This window comes from Nuphar pumila, chromosome 3, assembly GCF_984573655.1.
Source record: "Nuphar pumila chromosome 3, dmNupPumi1.hap1.1, whole genome shotgun sequence".
NCBI classification, from domain to species: Eukaryota; Viridiplantae; Streptophyta; class Magnoliopsida; order Nymphaeales; family Nymphaeaceae; genus Nuphar; species Nuphar pumila.
Genome location: NC_143251.1, coordinates 89,778,943 through 89,800,027, shown reverse-complemented (window position 1 = coordinate 89,800,027; position 21,085 = coordinate 89,778,943).

Genomic DNA, 21,085 nt, shown 5'->3' with positions numbered 1-21,085 from the left:
AACAAGAAAATCTCCACTTTGTGGGACAGCCAGCGCTAATGCACCATCACAGATGACAACAACACTTGTAATAATATTACTGTCATGAACACAGACCCACATCAATGCAATAATTTGCACCAGAAAATGCAAATTTATATGTACACATTTTATCAGATGTGATAGTTCAGAGGCAGTAACTACCAACCAAACCATATGAATGAACAACAAATCTCCATGACAGGATCTGAAAACTGCCCATCTATACCACTATCAACAAGAAGCTAGTGCGTGCACCGTTGTTTGAATGGATGGGAGGTAAAGCAGACATGTGGATATGGTCAGGGCCTTCTTTGACGCTGGGACTAGGGAATGGAATAGTGCATATTCTCTGATGTTCAAAGCAAATATTGTTAGTTAAACTAATGACAAAACAATCAATTCCTTCATCCTCCTCAACAAGGAGGAGCATGTTACGATTTAAAAGAAATGGTCCCATGTCAATCTTGAGTATTTGATACCCAAGTAATCGTCATGACCAAAGATTCAACCTAGACAATTCCAAGCAAGCTGAAACAGGGTTGGCTTGCTAAGATGAAATTTTGAACCTGTAGACAAACACCACGCGAAAAATATATCCACTAGAATCTGATGCCTTATTCCCCATGATATGGTTAAATCAAACACGGGATTTGCAAACAAATTTTCTAATAACTTCTGTCATCACACAGGAGAGGAGATCATTAAAAATAAATAAATAAATAAATAAATAAAAGAAATATTAACAACCACTCAATTATTAACACAGAAGTGGAACTTGTGGGAAGTTTTCAGTAGTTGCACAGTTGGCTCTCTGGTTGCCATGATCAAATTCAAACCAAAAGAATTTCCATACTTCCCTTGTTGGACTTGGGACTTACATCCAGACAAATCCCTTCCTGGATAACCTTGAACCAAGTGAGATTACCTTTCACCACAAACACACATAGCTCACGGGATTACAGGGATAGCATTGCCCAAAAAAAAAAAAAAAGACCGATGAACTGATATTAAGAGTAGTGATTTGATGCCAATGCAGCACATGTAAATAAAAGAAGACAGAGTCTTTTTTTTTTTTTGAGATTGATCACTGTGTCAAAGAATGCACATGATGCTACTTTAAATCTTACCAAATGAAGATGGAATCGGTTTTCTTCAGTCCAGCCTTGCTGATGAATTACTGTCCCAGATTATTCTGATCTCAGGGAACCGAGGGTCTTGGGATATTTAAAATGAGAAGTCAATAAGATGTGAGAATGTTCGGATAAAACTAAACACTGGTGCCGCAAGTGCTGCAGAATATTACCCGGAGAGGGAAAACACTGATGCTATAAACTTGACGTTAGCTGACCAAAAATGCATTACAGAATAAAAAAAACACGGTGATGATTTTAAGCTGGGTCGTCAACTATGCAGAGATCGAAAACAAGGGATGAAGGAATCATTGAGTAACTAAAACGTTAAAATACAAAGTAAAACAAAAAGAAACATACAAACAACATTTATAAACTGAAATATGGTAAAAAGAGAGGGGAAAACAATTAATCTGATAATGTCAAAGTCAAGAATGGTCACAGCCAGACGATTGTGAAAAGAAATATAGAAGGAAGACAGAAGATAAAGCTATGTCGGAATGAAGTGTTCCGATTACTTTTGCATAGGATGGATTGAAATTGCCATAAGCAATCCAAAACCATCCCTGATGTGTCAATGATATTGAAAGCAGGAAAGAGAAAGAAAAGAAAAGAAAAAGAAAAAAAAAAGAAAAGATAATTGAACTATGAATATGCATTACAAACCATGAAGATTGAAGAAAATTATGAACGATGAGAAGAAAAAAAATGAATGGCAATTTACCTCTGTTTTGCAAGAATTCGGAAGAGAGAGGGGAGCTTTTACCTTGATTCTGCTATAATGACAGTTGGCTTCCTTCAGCCAGATGGGAGCAAAACGGAGAACTCAGAAGAAATAGATGGAGAAGAAAGAAGTAAAAGGGGGAGGGTGAAAACGGATGATGAGAAGAGGCCTGGATGCCTCTTCTTATAGAATAGGTGGAAGGATCGAGAAAGGGTGGTTGGTGCGATGGACGAAGGATTGGGTGCGGTGGTTCGTGAATGGAAGCCGAAAAAGAGAGTCGAGAGTGGACGGAGGCACCAGCCAGCCGAGATGGAGAGAAGGAGAGAAAGAAGGCGACTGAGGGTTTCGGCTTTCTCTCCCCTTTCGCTTACAAAGGGTTTTAAAACCCTAAACAAGGATTTTGCAGATGACCCCCTCTGATTTTTGAGTTTTTATAAAAAAAGGGGCTCCCAAGGCTTTTTAGAAAAAATTGATTTTTTAAAGTTTAAACTCATTTGTTTTTCTCAAAATTTTTCCAATTTTTTAGTTTTTGGTGTTATTTTTCCATTTTTTTGTATTTTTAAGTAAAAATCCTAAGATTTGCGAGAAAACAAAGATTAAAACTAATTTTTTGTGTTTTTGAAAAAATATTTACAAAAAGGAATTTTTCTGAGAACTAAAAGCTATTTTGAGAAAATTTCTTTAGAAAATGGGTTTATATCTGGATTTTTTGAGAAAATATTTGAGGTTTAAAGCCTCGAATCGAGAAATACAGAGTTAAGGATCCAACAGAGTGTCGGATGAACTGCCCGAGTCTTTCAAAACCACTTTTAATACTTTTGTAATTTTAATTTAAAAAATTGGACAACGGGGCTCAGATTTTAGATTTAAGACACTGGGTTTGGTTGCGGAATTGAATTTGAGTATATCAATATGGAATTCAATCCAAAAAATCTGAAGAACAATTGAAATTTAGCTTTGGTTTTCTCAGAAAATGAAACCAGGGGAAAAAGGGTCATTTTTACAAAACTTTTTGAAAAATTTGGGGTGTTCGCAGATGCCCCTCTTTGCTATTAAGCCGGTTGAAAGTCGAGCTTAGTGGCAAAGATAACACTCCAAATTTTGAAAATGCCCTAGTCAGCAGATCCGAACTGGGTGTGGAAGAATTATTTTAAAAATATGACTTCTCAGGCTTAAAACCTTATCCTGAATAGTTTTGGGGGGATGAAATCCTCGAAGATGATATGATTGAATAATAGAGGATGAGGAAATCGTGATGGGACTTTGAATGGAAATTCCGAAATGGTGGGAAATGAGAATTTTGATCAGGTCTCATGAGTGAGAGAGGATACTCTTTTTGGAATGATTCAGGTTTAGCCCTTAACCTGGATGGGACGAAGATATATTAAAAATGAATTAAATGAGGAAAGGAATACATGAGAACCTTGCTGGGACATTTTTGGAGAATGCCTCGTGAAATGAAGCTCAAGTAGGATCATATCCTGGATGGGAAGAGCCATGATGGGATTGGAAGGAAACATCTCGTTAGAACGAGGAATCTCGTTGAAACAAGTCTCAGGTTTAACCCAAACCTGAAAGGAAGATATCTCGCGAAGTGAGGTTCCGAGTTAACTCTTAACCTGAATAGGAAATCTACCATACGGATTTCTCAAATGGAGAAACCATAATAGGACCTTCGGAATTTGGACGAACAAATTCGAAAGGGGTTTTGCGAAAGGAGAAATATAGAGTTCCCTAAAGCTTTGAAAAGGGGAAGAAATTGGGCGTCTCATTGCTGAGACTGAAATAGCTTTTGAAGTAAATGACCTCTCGCAGATGGTTCACGTTTGACCCTTATCCTGAGTGGGAGCACCATACGGAATCCTTGACTGAAGAAACTGCGATGGGACAGGAAGAGATACTTCAACTGAATGAGGCAACCCTTCTGGAAGATATAAACAACGCTAGGTTGCATCAAAATGGATATTGAATGTTTATTTTATTCTTGGAATAGCTAGAAAATTTTGCCAATAAAATAAAATTATAGCTGATTCAAACACTTGGAAATGTGCACGTATGTGCAAAAGATATTCCCTCTTTTACCTAGAGTATTTCCCCCAAATGAGGTTAACTCCTTAGTTCTAAGAGTCAGATTCAAATTTTTAGCGGTGGTGATTTTCTTCAAGGAAGCTATCCATTTCCTTGATATGAGAAGAGAAGAAATATTCTTAATTTCATAAAAGCAAGTATTGAAGAGATATTGATAAAAGAATTTTGCATGAGAAAAGATGACTCTTGGCAACTTTGGCAGTTTGATATCTGGGTGTTTTCCCACGATGATCTTTTTGCACTCTTTTTGAGTCATTGGGCTTTCTCAGTTTTTCACATCATCCTTCATTTGGATGTCCTGACTTTTCTCTCTTTTTCAGGGAAGGGTACGTCACAGACTCCTTCATCTTGGAGATGATCCAAATCTTCTTTGGCCCCGGGGGTCTAGCTCGCATATTCGTCTTCATCTTGACGACAGTTGAGAGATCCCTTTTGCGGATAATTGATTACAACTTTAAATGAATGAGAAGATATGGGTTGAGTGGATTCTCTTTTTATAGCTCAGGATATTTCCACTACCTGATTGCCAGAAAAAGTCATCTTTAAACATGCGTCATAGCCAAGATCAATATCAATTCGCTTCTGGCTTTTCAACATCATTGAAGATTTCTTTCATTGATCATATCAAGGACATTTCTTACATCCTTTTGGTTGATCAACAGGAAAAGATTTGAATTTTACCTCTTTTCGCAAAAAGTTTTACCTTTTTGGAAAGAAATGCTAGACGTAATCTGAGGTAATTCTTTTGTGTAATCAGATTTTAGAATCAACGAGTGTTTTTAGCAAATTGGCATAATGTTCCAGAATTCTTTTGTGAAATAATCGCTCAATATAGATTTTGATGAGACCTTTAGCTATAATTTTAAAGGAATGTTAGAGAAATCAGACCATGGAAAACTTTGATTAATGAGATATTAGACTTTGGAAATTCTGACCAGTTATGAGAAACTGGATTTTAAATCCCGACCAGTGAAACCACTGGATTTTGAAAATTCCGACCAATTATGAAAACTGGATTTCAAAACCCGACCAGTTATGAAAACTGGATTTCAAAACCCGACCAGTTATGAAAACTGGATTTCAAATCCCAACCAGTTATGAAAATTGGATTTCAAATCCCGACCAGTGAAAAATACTGGATTTCAAATCCCGACCAGTGAAAAATACTGGATTTCAAATCCCGACCAGTGAAAAATACTGGATTTCAAATCCCGATCAGTTATGAAAACTAGATTTTAAATTCCGACCAGTTATGAAAACTGGATTTCAAATCCCGACCAGTTATGAAAACTGGATTTCAAATCCCGACCAGTGAAAAATACTGGATTTCAAATCCCGACCAGTTATGAAAACTGAATTTCAAATCCCGACCAATTATGAAAACTGGATTTCAAATCCCGACCAGTTATGAACACTGGATTTCAAATCCCGACCAGTTATGAAAACTGGATTTCAAATCCTGACCAGTTATGAAAACTGGATTTCAAATCCCGACCAGTTATGAAAACTGGATTTCAAATCCCGACCAGTGAAAAATACTGGATTTCAAATCCCGACCAGTTATGAAAACTGAATTTCAAATCCCGACCAGTGAAAAAAATACTGGATTTCAAATCCCGACCTGTGAAAAATACTGGATTTCAGATCCCGACCAGTAAAAAAAATACTGGATTTCAAATCCCGACCAGTTATGAAAACTAGATTTCAAATCCCGACCAGTTATGAAGACTGGATTTCAAATCCCGACCAGTGAAAAATACTGGATTTCAAATCCCGACCAGTTATGAAAACTGGATTTCAAATCCCGACCAGTGAAAAATACTGGATTTCAAATCCCGACCAGTTATGAGAAACTGGATTTTAAATCCCGACCAGTTATGAAAACTGGATTTCAAAAAGGTTTTATCTGAAGGCTTGAGAGTGATGGAGTTTTGGGAGATTATAACCCGAGGGTTGAGAAAATGATGAGATTTTGAAGATATTGCAACCAAAGGTTGGGAAACTGATAGAATTTTGAGAGATTGAAGATCTTGAAGGTTTGGAAATGATAGAATTGAGGAGTCGCACCCTAAGGGTTTGATCTTTTGGAATACACGACCAGCGGGAGCTGGATCTTTTGGAAATACATGACCAACGAGTGTTGGATCTTTTGGAAATACATGACCAGCGAGATGCTGAATCCTTTGGAAATACATGACCAACTGGAGCTGGATCTCTTGGAAATACATGATCAACGAGATGCTGGATTTTTTGGAAATACATCAGATTTAAGTCAGAACTTGAATTTTTTGTAAAAGGAAAGAATTTGATCAGAATACTGAATTTAGAAGGCTACCGGCGCGAGAACCGGATTTTCCAAATGAGCTCAACATATGATTGAAAATTTTGAGAAATAACCAGTGCGAGGACTGGGTTTTGAAGATGAGCTAGGAAAGTAAAATTTGATGAGAGATTCTGAATTCAATGGACCATCGCATCCTAATTGCATGTGGTCTGTTTTCAGGATTTATCCCCTTATCTTGGACGGGGGAACAAGGAAAGAAATACCTCGTTAGCAGGAGGCGTCAGGTTTATCCCTTAACCTGAAGGGGAAAGGGAAGAAAATAAACCTGAATTTTGAAATTTTGAAACGGACTAGCCGAAAGGCTGGATTTTGGAAGAAGGTCCCGCCTGGCAATTGGGGTTTTTTGAAAAAGAAGGGAGTCCAAGTTGGGACTCAAATCTTCAGAAAATAAAAGATAAAGACAAACCCGAGTTTTGAAAACTTGAATTTTTAAAGAAATGATTGTTTTTCAATGCGATGATTGGATTCAAAAGGAAGTCAGAACTCGAAACATTTAACGAAAATAATAGAGGAAAAACCCGAGCTGAAACTCGGATAAAAGATAAAGAGAAACCCGAGTTTTGAAAACTTGAATTTCTAAAAAAATGACTGATTTCCAATGCGAGGATTGGATTCAAAAGGAAGTCCTGGTCGGAACTCAGAACTTCGAACGAAAAATAATAGAGGAAAAACCCGAGCTGGAACTCAGATTTCTAAAGAAATGATTGATTTTCAATGCGAGGATTGGATTCAAAAGGAAGTCCTGGTCGGAACTCAGAACTTCAAACGGAAATAATAGATGAAAAACCCGAGCTGGAACTCAGATAAAAGATAAAGAGAAACCCAAGTTTTGAAAACTCGAATTTCTAAAGAAATGACTGATTTCCAATGCGAGGATTGGATTCAGAAGAAAGTCCGAGTCGGAACTCGGAACTTCGAACGAAAATAATAGAGGAAAAACCCGAGCTGAAACTCAGATAAAAGGTAAAGAGAAACCCAAGTTTTGAAAACTCGAATTTCTAAAGAAATCATTAATTTCCAATGCGAGGATTGGATTCAGAAGGAAGTCCGAGTCGGAACTCGGAACTTCAAATGAAAGAATAAAGGGAGAAGCCCAAGTGAGCACTCGGGTTTTTGACAGAAAGTTTTTAATCAAAAGATTGAGTTTTGAAAATTTGCCAGTGCGAGGACCGGACCTAGGATTGAGAAGAACCATTTAGAGGACTGAATTTATTTGCATGGCGATCTGATTGCCCCCTTATCTCTACTGGGGAGAAAATAAAATTTGAGAAGAACTGATGAGAAGAGATAGAAATTGATGGGAAATTTGATGAAAGAGAAGAATCAAGGAAATTTTATGGAAATTTTCTTTGTAAAAAGAATTCCCACAGGTAGCATTGTTGCTCCTATGAGGGGTTTCAGGATTATCCCTTATCCTGAATGGGAAAGGAATAAAATTTAGGCAAAAGTTGATGAAAAACTTTGATAAAGAATTGGAAGAATTAAAATTTAATTAAGAAATAAAATTGATAAAATTGGATGAAGAAAAAGATTTAGCAGAGATTAATGAAGCTTTAAAAGAGAAAAACATTCAGGACTATCCCTTATCCCAAAGAAAGAAGGACCTCGTAGGATGAGGTTAGAGGTTTATCCCTTAACCTGAAGGAGGGGAAAAAAGAAGAAGGAAAAAAAAATATCTCATGGAAAAGAGGCATCAGGTTTATCCCTTAACCTGAAAGGAAAGGATTTTAAAATAAGAATTGACAAGAAGAAATAAAAATGGATGAATAAAATTTAATAAAATTTGATAAAGATGAATAAAACTGATAAGACTGAAAGAAGATTTGATAAATGAAAAATTTGCTAAAAGTTTTTTTTTTTTTAGGAAAAAGAGTTTGATCCTGCCTGCATGTGGGATCTTTTAAAGAATATGAGAAAAAACATTTTTTGGAAAGAGGATTAAGTGTGAGAGCTGATCCTTAAAAGGGGATCATTCATGAGAGATCATCATGAGGGTTAATTTTTTTGAAGTAATGATCTGAAAAACCAATTTTTAGAAAATATGATCAACACGAGGGTTAATATTTAAATGCAATGATTCAAAATCAATTTTTAGAAAATATGATCAACACAAGGGTTGATCTTTGAATGCAATGGTTTGAAATCAACTTTTTAGAAAATATGATCAACACAAGGGTTGATCTTTGAATGCAATGGTTTGAAACCAATTTTTTGGAAAATATGATCAACACAAGGGTTGATGTTTGAGTGTAATGAAATCAATTTTTTGGAAAATGAGATCAACACAAGGGTTGATGTTTGAATGTAATGAAATCAATTTTTGGAAAAATGAGATCAACACAAGGGTTGATCTTTGAATGTAATGAAATCAATTTTTTGGAAAATGAGATCAACACAAGGGTTGATTTTTGAATGCGATGGTTCAAAACCAATTTTTTAGAAAATATGATCAACACAAGGGTTGATCTTTGAATGTAATGATTCAAAGTCAATTTTTTGGAAAATATGATCAACACAAGGGTTGATCTTTGAAATGCAATAATTCGAAATCAATTTTCAAAAAATATGATCAACACAAGGGTTGATCTTTGAAATGCAATGATTCGAAATCAATTTGTAGAAAAACATGATCAACACAAGGGTTGATCTTTGAAAAAGGTTGTAAAAATATTTGAACTAAAATTTTCATGATTTTTGAAAGACCCTCATAGGTAATATCATTTCTCTCATAAATGATGTCAGGATTGTCCAGCATTTTGAAAAAGAAAAGGAATTTAATGCCCCAATATAGCAAAAAGAAGGAAGTATTGAATATCAAAGATATAAAGAAAATCAACATTTCATTGATAAGCAAAAGTTGATAACAGAACTGAATATTTACAAGTATAAAAAAGGTCACAAAGACTGGGCTGACTTGCCCCTACAAAGCGACTGACAGAAAGGGATGAAAGCGAAAAACTCTTGGCATTCTTAATTCTCTGATTGGTCTGGAAAAGGTTCGGTTGAAACTTCTCTTCTCCTTCCTTTGGTACTAGAAGCTCTTTATCAATGTAGTCATGCACAATGTTTTTGAGGACGAAGTAGCGCTCTGTGTCATGCCCCCTTGCTCGATGAAACTTACAGAAGCGATCTTTCCATTTCCCTTTGGTGACAGAGGGATCATCCTGCTTTGGGAGTTTGATCATGCCTTTTGCAAGCAGGTATTAGAGAACTTCTTCGATCGGCTGACCTAGAGGGGTAAGCTGACGATCATAACCCCAACCCTCATGCTTTGCTTTCTTCGGCTTGTTTGGCTTCTACTGAGCACTGACCCCTGTCTGGTAACTGGACTGGGCTTGCATGTTTAGGAGATTTGAATGCCTTTCTTCTTCGTATTTGACGAAGAGATTCTTATCAAGGCAGTTTTGAACTATATTCTTGAAGATGAAGCAATGCTCAGTGTCATGCCCGCTCGATGGTACCCACAGAATTGGTCTATATATTTTCCCATGATTGTGGAAGGGCTGGCGGCTTTTGGGAGCCTGAGTAATTCGCTAGACAACATGTATTCGAGGACTTTGTCGAGCGGCTCATCTAAAGGAGTAAAATCTCGACCCTTGCTCCAATCCTTGCGCTTTGGTCCTTCTTGCTTCTTGCACTTTTGCTGAAGACTATATTGAAGAAGTTTATCATGGTTTTCACAATATTTCCCAATCTGGCCTTTACGCTCTCCCAAGTTGCTGCCCTGATTGCCTTGGTTGCTGCTTTTGCTGGCTTTGGAATTTCCTATACTGATATTGCTGTGTTCATTCATGGGGAAAGTGACAGGTGCCTCTCCTTTGGTGGGAGCTTTTCCGCAACTGGCTTCAGCTTGCTCAAATAATATCTCCACCATCATCTTTTTGAATAATCGATATATCGCAGGATCAATCTCACTCTTGTTGTCCGGAACTCTCTCTTTGACAGACTTTTGAGAATCCATTCCTTTAGAGCAGTGTAATCTTTGATCTTTGCCCCAAATCAACTGATAATGCCAATGCTCTCTCTGTAGGGCAAAAATGGGGTTTTTAGAAAAGATCTAAGAAGAAATTCTAAAAAGGGAGGAAATCATCATCTAAAAGTGAAAACATCCCATTACGAGGGATCGGGTTGTCACCCAAAATTTGCGACAGCCGCATCGTTTGTCTGAAAAGGATGAATAAGTAAAACATGAACAAAGATTAATTTTGAAAAGGACATATCCTGACAAAAGATGTTTTATTACAAAAGAGGAAAAAGAATTTTGAAAGTAGATGGCAAAGATTTAAGATTTGAAGAATTTGCAGGCAGGATCAAAAGAATTTGAAGAAAATAAGAGAAGAAAAGAAAAAATACACCTGGGTTTTAAAACAAAGAAGAAATTTTGAAATATATACCCAGGGTTGTTTAGGAAATATATAAAAATATCATACAATCACAGATGTACAATCAAAGATGCACAATCAAAGATGCACAAACAACACTCCCTAAAGCTGACTCTAAATGCAATATTTTGAAATGGCTTATAGGACCTTAATCCTAACTCTAGGGTTCAAATCATCTGATTCCAATCAAGATATGCCGATATACCCAAGCCGAAGCTCGAAGTACGCGGCATAGAAATATTCCTCCGGTTCTAAGGTAATGGCTTCCCAACATCCTTGAGCACCTACCGTTATACCTCAGACTATGACCCTTAGGTACGTGGTAGGGGGCACGAACCCAAATAAGTGGTTCAATTGTGAGGCTCTCTCCCGAACTATGGTTCAGTGAGACAGCCCAACAACGTGAAGACCGGGACAATATAGGTAAGGAGGTTTTCAAAATATGCTCAACATGCCAGAATTCAGATGTCTCTAATGCAAGTCCTAAAGAGATAGACTAAAATGAAGAGAAGCATACACTTGCATACATTGTTTTGCATTCAATCCCTAAAATTGAGGAGAGTTGTATTTCAGACCTAAGTTTAATGTGAGCATGGAATAATCTCCTTAATATGGTCCTACTAAACTATACTTAAATCCTATATGCAATGATGTCAGCTTAGGATAGAGTCTAGGCTCTGAAGGTTTGCATGTAAATGAAGCTCACATTTGAAGAATAAAGACTTAGATAATATCAAAGCAAAAGAAAAGGCATCAAATTCGACCGGACGAAGACGAATCCCATCACGGTCGCCAAAACTGTGATCATCGCAAAAAAATTTCTCTCGTAATACTCTCTCTCTCTTCCTTCTCTTTTCCTTTCCAACCTCTATTTCCTCCTTTTTTAAGGGAGAAAATAAAAGACAGAAGAGAAGAGAAAAGAAAAGAAGAGAAGAGGAACTCTTTTTGCGGGGTCTCACTTGACCTTAATTTTGAAAGTATTTAAGAAAATAACTCACCTCCGTTTTTGAAATATTTGCGGAAAAACTGGGAGACGGGATCTGCTCGTCGGTACGAGGTTCGACCGTTCCTAGCGCCTTTACCAGGGGTAATCGAACCAAGGGTCGAATTTATGCCTTTTGCTTTGCTAAGAAATTATCTAAGAATTTATTCTAAGTTAAAAATGCACAAAGAATCATGCTTGTGCAAATGCAAGCGGGTATGCTCTTTCAAAAATGATTTCGGAAATCTCCAAGTATTTTTGAGATGAATCTGATGATAGAGTGAAGAAATGGTTTCTAACTTAGAACTTAAGATTTAAAGTTCTAAGTTTTTGGAATAATCAGAGCTTGAAAAAAATAAAAATGTATCTTTGAGAGAAATGATTTTAAAACTGAGATAAAAGGAGAAGAAAAGAAATTTCAAAGTCATAAATGGACTTTGAACCAGAACTTTGAATCTGGATGAATATTTAGAATGAAATTGAATTCTAACTCTGAAGTTTAAAATCAAAATGAATTTTGGGAAATCTAAATAGAATTGAGAAATGGAATTGATGTGAAAGTTGGAATTCAAGATGGAATTTGAATCCAAAATCTGGTTTCTAAATTGAAATTAAAATTGAATTCTGGATTTAGAATCCGAAAATGGGAATTGGATTTGAAATTTGGGATGAAATGCAATTGGATCTAAGATTTGGAATCCAAGATGGATTTTGGATCTGAAGAATGAGATCCAAAGTAGAATTGGGTTCTGAATCCTAAAATGGATTTGGATCTGAAGTCTGAGATCCAAAGTAGAGTTGGGTTCTGGATCCTAAAATGGATTTGGATCTGAAGTCTGAGATCCAAAGTGAAGTTGGATTCTGGATCCTAAAATAGAATTGGATCTGAAGTCTGAGTTCCAAAGTGAAGTTGGATTCTAGATCCTAAAATGGAATTGGATCTGAAGTCTGAGATCCAAAAGTAGAATTGGGTTCTAGATCCTAAAATGGATTTGGATCTGAAATTCGAGATCCAAAATAGAGATTGTACTTGGAAATCTGGATCCAAGTTGGGATTAGGATCTAACCTTGGATTTGGATTCTGGAAGCCCAAATGGGGCTTTTGAAGATGGATCTGGGTTTTGGAAACCCAGATTGAATTTAAAAATTTAAGAAGGGTAAAGTTTTGAGATTCAAAATCAATCTTAAACTTTTGATTTTGATTTTTTTAAAGATGAACTTGATTTCGAATGTGAAGTAAGAAGATAACTCAGAAGTTTCAAAGTTTAAATCGAACTTTGAAAAATGGAATTGAATTGAATTTGAATTTTGAACTTGGATCTTGAACATGAATTTGGAATTTCAAAGTTGATTTGAGAATTAAATTTCGAATATACAAATGAATTTCAAAGTCAAATTGGACTTTGAATTTGAAGCTTGAATTTTAGAATCTAGAAAATGAATCAAGTTGAATTAAACTTTGAATTTGATTTCAAAGTTTGGTGATGTCTTCTTTTAAATCGTTGTAATTTTGAAAAGATTTTTATATGAAAACATGTGAAAACCAGACATCAAATAATAAAAACCGGTTCTCACTAGTGTATGAGACCGGGTCGAACTCAGGGAACGGGAATATGTTGTATTCAAACACCCAAGTCTAAACTAATCTTTATTGCCGAATTATTGAAATGTAAAATGTTCAAGAAAAGTTAAAAACAACTAACTATTACAACAAATGAATACCCTTCGCAGAGGGCGTAAAGTGCAATATTTACAAACCCAGAATCAAATTCCTAAATCTAAACTGAAAAGTAAAAAGAAAGCTTTATTCTTCGTACTTCGTGTCACGTAATCAATTCCGCTCCAGTCTTGTGCTATCCTGCACAAATAAACAGAACACGAGCAGTACAAGATACTAATATGTATGTTATGCAAAATGTAAATCTAAAATTTGAAGTAAAATCTATAAAATGATAAAACTAAGTAAAGAACTTATATTATAGGTAAACAACTAAGTAACAAGTATTGAAAATTTGTAATGCTAATGTAATGACAACCTAATCAAAACGTAAAAATATTAAATGCTATACAGCTAACACACTACACTACATACTGATTGAACCTGAAAATTAAGCAAAACAAGAATTAATGTGATGAAAAATAGGAAAACACGAGCTGAGAATGAAGAAAACAGAAAAATGACTAAAAAAAATGATAAGAACTGAATGTGTAATAAAACTAGGATTGAAAATGTAAAGAAACACAGGAAATTACTGTTTTAAAGCAAGAAAATGACATAAAGAAAATTATCTAGCATTGAAATGATGAAAAACAGGAATTGAGTTGTAAACAGGAAATAAAATGAAAAAAAATTCAGAAAATCAGAATGTAAACGAACAAGAAATTGAATGTGAACACTAAACTGTATGAATGTATTCAAAACAGGAAATGACAAACATGAAATGAATGTAAAAAAAAAAAAACAAAGAAATTGAGATCAACACACGTAACTAAAAATCATATTGAATTAAACAAAACATAAGAGCAATTAACAGGTAAGTAAAAGACATCAAGATGAAATCAAAATTCATATTTGAAATAAAAGTAAACAAAACATTATTGAACTAAAAACAGTGAAATTCGTAAATGAAAAAAATTACAGTAAACAAAAGATTAAAAATCAAACTTAAATCTGTGCTGAAGATGAAAACAGGATTAAAAAAAAATAAGAAATCAACACAACTAATGAATTAACGTGAAACAGAAAAAAATCAGAAAATTAAAATATCAAAATATTCAGAATTACATATTACACAAAGAAAACTAACGAAAAATCAAGAAATAGAACTCAAAACAGGAAAATAACAATGATCGAGATTTTTTTTTTCTCTTTTTGTTTTTCTTGTTTTTTTTTATTATTTATTCTGTTTTATACAGAATCAATGGAATAAGAAGAAGAAGAAGAATATCAGAAGAAGAAGAAAAGGATCGGATGAAGAAAAATCAGAGGAAGAAGAAAAAGAAACTGCAGAAATTGGAAGAAGAAGAAGATCTGAAGAAGTAGAAGAAGAAGAAGCTGCAGAAGATGAAGATTCGGATGAAGAAGAAATAAAGAAGAAGAAGAAGAAGAACACTCAGCACTCACCGTGAACCTGAGGGGTTTGGGGAGAATGTGGCGACCTCCTCCACCACGCCGTCGCCGGACTGAAGCTTCACCACCACCGGTTGCCGGATTTGACAGAGAAAGAGGGAGAAAGGGAAGGTAGGGAAGGGAATAGCCACCGGTGTTAGTGGAGGATGGTGAGAAAAGAGGGAAAGAGAGGGAAAGAGGGGGAAAATGAAGTTTCAGGCGTAAATGGAGGAGGCGCCTTTGTTTTTTCGTTGCTTTGGGTTTTTAAAACATTACAAACCGGTTCACCGGTTTGTAACAGTTTTTATTTTGAAATGCAAACCGGTTGGAACCGGTTTGTGATATATTTTTTCATTTTTTTCAAGAAATCAAACCGTGTAAAACGGTTTGTTATTTTATAATTTTTTTTTCAGTTTTTTTAAAATTCAAAAACTATGTAAACCTAGTTTATTATAAAGTTTTCAAAAATTAAAATCAAAACTTATAAAGAAACTTAAAAACTATTCTAACTATTTATTTCTATTTAATTTTTTCTTTTCTAAAAAAAACAAACATTTAAAATGATTTTAACAATATAAAACTATTTTCTCTATTCTTTATTTTTTTATTTTATTTTTTTAATTGAAAACTAAAACTACATTACTATGACTATAACAAAAACTAAAATATGCATAAAAATGTAAAATAAAACTATTTTTCGTGCATTTTCTATTTTTAAATCATTTTAGCACATTTACTCGAAAACTAACATAAAATTGGGTTTTTGAAACATTATTTTATAAAATCATACATATTTAAATGTTAATAACCCTGAAATATATGCATGATCATTTGGGAAAAAAAATGAGATAAAATTGATAAATTGAAATAGGAATTTGAAGAAGAGATATTCACAATTACTTGGATTTTGAAAAGGATTTTGAAAATATGATGCAATTTTCTCCTGAATGATGAATGAATTTAGAGAATTTGAAATTGGTTTTTGAAAAGCTATTTCATTCTTTAAATGAATTAAGAATGAGGTTGAAGATATAATATATCCCTGACTATGGTCATTGAATATATTATATAATAACCACATTTAAATTCAAGTGAAGGATAAAATACATTTTTTTGTGCTTTTATAAAATTTAAAATGAAATTAACTCTCAATATACCCTGACTATGGCCATTGGTATATATATTGAGTTAATTTTAGATTAAATTCTGATAAAAGAGGAAAATATTTAAAGAAAATATGATGATTTTTTGAAAAAGGATCCAGTGTGGATCCCGTGTTATTTTATAAAAGATAAAAATACTAAGTCTTGTTTACATCTTGACTATGGCCATTGATGTAAATCATCAACTTAGGATTAATTACCTCTTACGAAATGGTGCACGTGCCATTCGCATTTCACCATTGTGAGAATTTGAGAAATAAAGGCAAAAATGCATGAAAACAAGCAATTCATGATATTTACGATGCTCATACATTCTATCTAAGACAGAAAAAATAAATTTTCATTAAATCTAGCTATTACAACACATAAAATCAAATTTACAACTCCAAAGAATAACCCTTTCCACATATTCCCTGCAAAACACTTGATTAGAAAGAAATTGTACCTATTCTATCTAAAACAAGTGAACTTGTAGGCTTGCAAATGAATAGCACTGCAGAAATTAAATACCAATATCTATTAACACTAAAAAATGCAATACTAGGCAAACTATATATGCTATAATCAATGGCATGCAAAATCATCATATACTAACAATAAAATGATGTTAACATAGGAAATAAACCTATAACAAGTTGCTGCAATTACAATCAAAAGTGAACAATCTTACTGGAAGAAACTATACAGCAACCCTCTTAACTCCATTCAAACGAAATCAGCAGCTCTTTCCAGCAATTGTTATGGACACTCAACTGTTAGACCAGGCAAATCTTCCAACCTGTGCAGAAATATTGCCATTTGCCATACCGCACAGAATCTACACATGTGTTGGTTCATATCTTGCCAGAAATAAGCTTCTAACCTTCTTAATCGATTAAACAAAATTAAGAATTACAAAATTTCAGATGAATAAACAGCTGTCACCATAGGGTATTAGTATTGGATCGGCAAACAGGAAATTTACTGGAAATGTATCGCAGCCTACCAACGATGGCACACACTAGTCAATAGGTTCCAAACACCATTTCTAACCTCACAAACTAAATTAAACTGCAAAACATAATGGTGTTGATCCTGGGCACAATTTCCCTGTTGCTTGCAAAATGGCTATGCAAATGATGTTCTTTAATTCATTCCTTAGATGAGGCTACTGAGATCCTTTCTGGTCCTTTGGCACAAGATTTGTCTATGGATAGTATATCAGAGGCATATGAGGATGAAAGGATTGATATATCTGTTGATATTCTTGATGAAGATCCTTATGATGGCGATTATGAATCAGATGCCTATCAAGCTACTACTAGTGGTACTCAAAACATGATTGATCAGCAAGGTGATGAAGATAGCATCGGGTAGCAGGATATGCAGGAGACAAGTGCAGGTAAGTAACCATAGCAGGGTGCAAGTGCGAACGCATGCAATATAAAGCCAATTCTGCATATTCATGGAAAGTTTTGACTTTATAGGATCCCAGCAACTGTATCTCTTTTGTGCATAAATTTGCAACTGATTTGGCAAGCAAACCCACAATAATGACTGTCCATTTCCTATAACTTACCAATCCAAAGCAGTGATATTATTATCAAAAATCAATTTTATCCTCTAAAATAAAACATCCATCCTCTGCAACATTAACTGAATCCCAAATATGGACGCAAGTGCAAGGATCTGGACTACTTATATTAACTGTTGTGGTCTTACCACTACCATTAAACAAGGATATCAGATTAACCGAGCCATCGTGAACTCTAAACATACCAACAAGCTTCCGAGGAAAGTACAGCAACTCACTAAGTAAAGTGAAAGAATCTGAGTTATCAAGTAAGTACCTTATATAACTTCAGGTTGTCATTACAGCAACCAGTGATCGTATGATATATGGAAGCGCCATCCCCCACACCCAACAAGAAAATCTCCACTTTGTGGGACAGCCAACGCTGATGCACCATCACAGATGACAACAACACTTGTAATAATATTACTGTCATGAACACAGACCCACATCAATGCAATAATTTTCACCAGAAAATGCAAATTTATATGTACACATTTTATCAGATGTGATAGTTCCAAGGCAGCAACTACCAACCAAACCATATGAATGAACAACAAATCTCCATGACAGGAACTAAAAATTGTCTATCTATACCACTTTCAACAAGAAGCTAGTGCGTGCACCATTGTTTGAATGGATGGGAGGTAAAGCAAACATGTGGATATGGTCAGGGCCTTCTTTGACGCTGGGACTAGGGAATGGAATAGTGCATATTCTCTGATGTTCAAAGAAAATATTGTCAGTTAAACTAATGACAAAACAATCAATTCCTTCAGCATCTCCAACAAGGAGGAGCATGTTACGATTCAAAAGCAATGGTCCCATGTCAATCTTGAGTATTTGATACCCAAGTAATCGTCATGACCAAAGATTCAACCTAGACAATTCCATGCAGGCTGAAACAGGGTTGGCTTGCTAAGATGAAATTTTGAACCTGTAGACAAACACCACGCGAAAAATATATCCACTAGAATCCGATGCCTTATTCCCCATGATATGGTTAAATCAAACACGGGATTTGCAAACAAATTTTCTAATAACTTCTGTCATCACACAGGAGAGGAGATCATTAAAAAAATAAATAAATAAAAGAAATATTAACAACCACTCAATTATTAACAGAGAAGTGGAACTTGTGGGAACTTTTCAGTAGTTGCACAGTTGGCCCTCTGGTTGCCATGATCAAATTCAAACCAAAAGAATTTCCATACTTCCCTTGTTGGACTTGGGACTTACAACCAGACAAATCCCTTCCTGGATAACCTTGAACCAGGTGAGATTACCTTTCACCACAAACACACATAGCTCACGTGATTACAAGGATAGCATTGCCCCCCAAAAAAAAAAGACCGATGAACTGATATTAAGAGTAGTGATTTGATGCCAATGCAGCACATGTAAATAAAAGAAGACATAGTCTTTTTTTTTTTTTGAGATTGATCACTGTGTCAAAGAATGCACATGATGCTGCTTTAAATCTTACCAAATGAAGATGGAATCGGTTTTCTTCAGTCCAGCCCTGCTGATGAATTACTGTCCCAGATTATTCTGATCTCAGGGAACCGAGGGTCTTGGGATATTTAAAATGAGAAGTCAATAAGATGTGAGAATGTTCGGATAAAACTAAACATCGGCGCCGCAGGTGCTGCAAAATATTACCCGGAGAAGGAAAACACTGATGCTATAAACTTGACGTTAGCTGACCAAAAATGCATTACAGAATAAAAAAAACACGGTGATGATTTTAAGCTGTGTCGTCAACTATGCAGAGATCGAAAACAAGGGATGAAGGAATCATCGAGTGACTAAAACGTTAAAATACAAAGTAAAACAAAAAGAAACATACAAAAAACATTTATAAACAGAACTATGGTAAAAAGAGAGGGGGAAACAATTAATCTGATAATGTCAAAGCCAAGAATGGTCACAGCGAGACGATTGTGAAAAGAAATACAGAAGGAAGACAGGAGATAAAGCTATGTCGGAATGAAGTGTTCCGATTACTTTTGCATAGGATGGATTGAAATTGCCATAAGCAATCCAAAACCATCCCTGATGCGTCAATGATATTGAAAGCAGGAAAGAGGAAGAAAAGAAAAAAAAAAGAAAAAAAGAAAAGAAAAAAGAAAAGGAAAGATAACTAAACTATGAATATGCATTATAAACCATGAAGATTGAAGAAAATTATGAACGATGAGAAGAAAAAAAATGAATGGTGTTTTACCTCTGTTTTGCAGGAATCCAGAAGAGAGAGGGGAGCTTTTACCTTGATTCTGCTATAATGACAGTCGGCTTCCTTCAGCCAGATGGGAGCAAAACGGAGAACTCAAAAGAAATAGAAGGAGAAGAAAGAAGTAAAAGGGGGAGAGTGAAAATAGATGATGAGAAGAGGCCTGGATGCCTCTTCTTATAGAATAGGTGGAAGGATCGAGAAAGGGTGGTTGGTGCGATGGACGAAGGATTGGGTGCGGTGGTTCGTGAATGGAAGCCGAAAAAGAGAGTCGAGAGTGGACGGAGGCGCCAACCAGCCGAGATGGAGAGAAGGAGAGAAAGAAGGCGACTGAGGGTTTCGGCTTTCTCTCCCCTTTTGCTTACAAAGGGTTTTAAAACCCTAAACAAGGATTTTACAGATGACCCCCTCTGATTTTTGAGTTTTTACAAAAAAAGAGGCTCACGAGGCTTTTTAGCAAAAATTCGATTTTTTAAAGTTTAAACTCATTCGTTTTTCTCGAAATTTTTCCAATTTTTTGGTTTTTGGTGTTATTTTTCCATTTTTTTGTATTTTTAAGTAAAAATCCTAAGATTTACGAGAAAACAAAGATTACAACTAATTTTTTGTGTTTTTGCAAAAATATTTACAAAAAGGAATTTTTTTGAGAACTAAAAGCTATTTTGAGAAAATTTCTTTAGAAAATGGGTTTATATCCGGATTTTTTGAGAAAATATTCGAGGTTTAAAGCCTTGAATCGAGAAATACAGAGTTGGGGATCCAACAGAGTGTCGGATGAACTGCCCCAGTCTTTCAAAACCACTTTTAATACTTTTGTAATTTTAATTTAAAAAATCGGACAACGGGGCTCAGATTTTAGATTTAAGACACTGGTTTGGTTCTGGAATTGAATTTGAGTATATCAATATGGAATTCAATCCAGAAAATCTGAAGAACAATTGAAATTTAGCTTTGGTTTTCTCAGAAAATGGAACCAGGGGCAAAAAGGTCATTTTTACAAAACTTTTTGAAAAATTTGGGGTGTTCACAATCTCCAAAATAAAGGATAATGTAAAAGCCCGAAAAGCCCAATAACTCAAAAGGAGTGAAAAAAGATCATCATGGGAAAAACACCCAGATATCAAACTGCCAAAATTGCCAGAAGTCATCTTTTCTCATGCGAAATTCTTTTATCAATGTCTTTTCACTACTTGCTTCTATGAGATTAAGAATATTTCTTCTCTTCTCATATCAGGGAAATGGATAGCTTCCTTGAAGAAAGTCATCAATGCTAAAATTTTGAATTTGACTCTTAAGACCAAGAAATTAACCTCATTAGGGAAAATACTCTAGGTAAAAGAGGGAATATCTTTGCACA